Source organism: Penaeus chinensis, chromosome 11 (genome assembly GCF_019202785.1).
Source record: "Penaeus chinensis breed Huanghai No. 1 chromosome 11, ASM1920278v2, whole genome shotgun sequence".
Taxonomy (NCBI): domain Eukaryota; kingdom Metazoa; phylum Arthropoda; class Malacostraca; order Decapoda; family Penaeidae; genus Penaeus; species Penaeus chinensis.
This window is the reverse complement of record NC_061829.1, coordinates 6,069,160-6,071,659: the sequence shown is the minus strand read 5'-3', so window position 1 is coordinate 6,071,659 and position 2,500 is coordinate 6,069,160. Positions and strand designations below refer to the sequence as shown.

The 2,500-nt window shown below is 42.1% G+C and overlaps 1 pseudogene; it reads right to left on the bottom strand.

The window, feature by feature from the left end:
* The window catches only part of LOC125030381, a 9,222-nt pseudogene extending 6,967 nt beyond the window's left edge, over positions 1-2,255 (bottom strand).
* Positions 2,256-2,500: the final 245 nt, after the last annotated feature.

The window sequence follows — 2,500 nt, the reverse complement described above, 5'->3', positions numbered from 1 at the left end:
CTAATGCTAATGACCCTCATTACTTGCTCGGAAGCCATTAATTATCCGCCAGATTATGAAGCTTAGGTCTGTTTATGCCTGAAGTTGACAGTTTAACCAGGGTTTCGGCGCTGTCGTTCGTTGTGAACTTTTTTCCTATTTACTCTATCTCTTTGGCTATCTATTTATCTATTCAGTTAAGTGCGATGGGGTTTTGTTGTGTCTTTTCTTTTCATTTCACTGTCAGTCGCGTTTTTTTTAATTTTTTTATTGCTGTTATCTTTTCATTATCTCTCTTTCTATTGTGTTTCTGTAGTATCTCTTTATCACACACTTATAGTCACTATTTTATTTTATTTTTCGTGTCACTCTCTTTGCCTATTATTTCCCCCACAGATTCATGATTTCACTTTACCCCTGTTCTCCGTGCGATCCCTTGAGACAGTGCTTGAAGTTTGTCGAGCAATAGCCTTACCATTACTGAATGCGAGGGAGCTATTCTCTTGCCCTTGGATCTTCTTAAAAGTACTTTGTTGTTGTTAGTATTGCTTATTATTTTGCTTAGTGAAATTTTGAAAGATGAAAGATAACGAAGTGACCACTACAGGCCTTCGTTATAGGAAAGTATTGATAGATAGATAGATAGATGGATAGATAGATGGATATAGTGATCTATAGATTGACAAAAAGGCATATTGTTAGACAGACAGATAGATAGATTGATAGATAGATAAGTAGATAGGTAAATATCTAGATATCTAGATAGATAGATTCATAGGTAGGCAGGTAGGCAGATGGATAGCTAGCCATATAGCTAGAATCGATACATAGATATATAGATAGAGGGATAGATAGACAAACAGACAGATAGATAGATGCATACAGAGAGAGATACAAATGGAAAAAAAGGGAAAAAAGATAAACAGAATTAGAAACACAATTCAATCTGCATAAATTCAGTAAGGAAACCACATCCAAAATACAATATACACAGAACACCAGTTTTTCAAAATAAATTTCCTCCCCCTGTGTAAAGTATCCAGTAAGGTATTTCATATTAAAGTCCTTGGGGTGAATCGCGGTTAATCTAAAGTAAATAGAGTGTACGATGAGGAGGGTGAGGATGAGGATGAGGATGAGGATGATGATGATGAGGATGAAGATAAGGAAGATGAGGAGGATGAGCAGGGTGAGGATGAGGATGAGGATGAGGAGGATGAGGATGAGGATGAGGAGGATGAGGAGGATGAGGAGGATGAGGAGGATGAGGATGAGGAGGATGAGGATGAGGATGAGGATGAGAAGGATAAGGATGAGGAGGATGAGGATGAGGATAAGGAGGATGAGGATGAGGATGAGAAGGATGAGGATGATGATAAGGAGGATGAAGAGGATGAGTAGGATAAGGCTGAGGATGAGGATGAGAATGATAATGAGGATGAGGAGGATGAGGATGAAGAGGATGAGGATGACGAGGATGAGAATGAGGGTGAGGATGGGGAGCATGAGGATGAGAATGAGGAGGATGAGGAGGATGAGGATGAGGATGAGGAGGATGAGGATGAGGAGGATAAGGATGAGGATGAGGAGGATGAAGATGCAAATGATTAGGATGATGAGGAGGAGGATAAGGATGAGGATGAGGAGGATGAGGAGGATAAGGATGAGGATGAGGATGAGGAGGATAAAGATGAGGATGAGGAGGATGAAGATGAAGATGAGGATGATGAGGATGAGGAGGATGAGGATGAAGATGAGGATGAAGAGGATGAGGATGAGGATGAGGAGGATTAGGAGGATGAGGATGAGGAAGATGAAGATGAGGATGAGGAGGATGAGGATGAGGAGGATGAGGATGAGGATTTAGATGTGGAGGATTAAGATGAGGATGAGGATGAGGATGAGGAGTATGAGGAGGATGAGGATGAGGAGGATAAGGATGAAGATGAGGAGGAGGAGGATGAGGATTTAGATGTGGAGGATTAAGATGGGGATGAGGATGAGGAGGATGAGGATGAAGATGAGGATGAGGAGGATGAGGATGAGGATGAGGATGAGGAGGATGAGGAGGATGAGGATGAGGAGGAGGATGAGGAGGATGAGGATGAGGATGAGGAGGAGGATGAGGAAGATGAGGATAAGGAGGATGAGGATGAGGATGAGGAGGATGAGGATGAGGAGGATACGGAGGATGAGGATGAGGATGAGGAGGATGAGGATGCGGATGAGAAAGATAATGATGAGGAGGATGAGAAGGATGAGGATAAGGAGGAAGAAAATGAGGAGGAGGACGAAGAAAATGAGGAGCAGGAGGAAGAAGATGAGGAGGAGGAGGAAGAAAATGAGGAGGAGGAGGAAGAAAAGGATGATAAGCAGAAAGAAAACGAGGAGGGGGAAGAAAATGAGGATGAGGAGATAAAAATGAGGAGGAGGAAGAAAATGAGGATGAGGATAAGGAGGAATAAAATGAGGACGAGGATGAGGAAGAAAATAAAGAGGAAGAAGAAGAAAATGAGGATGA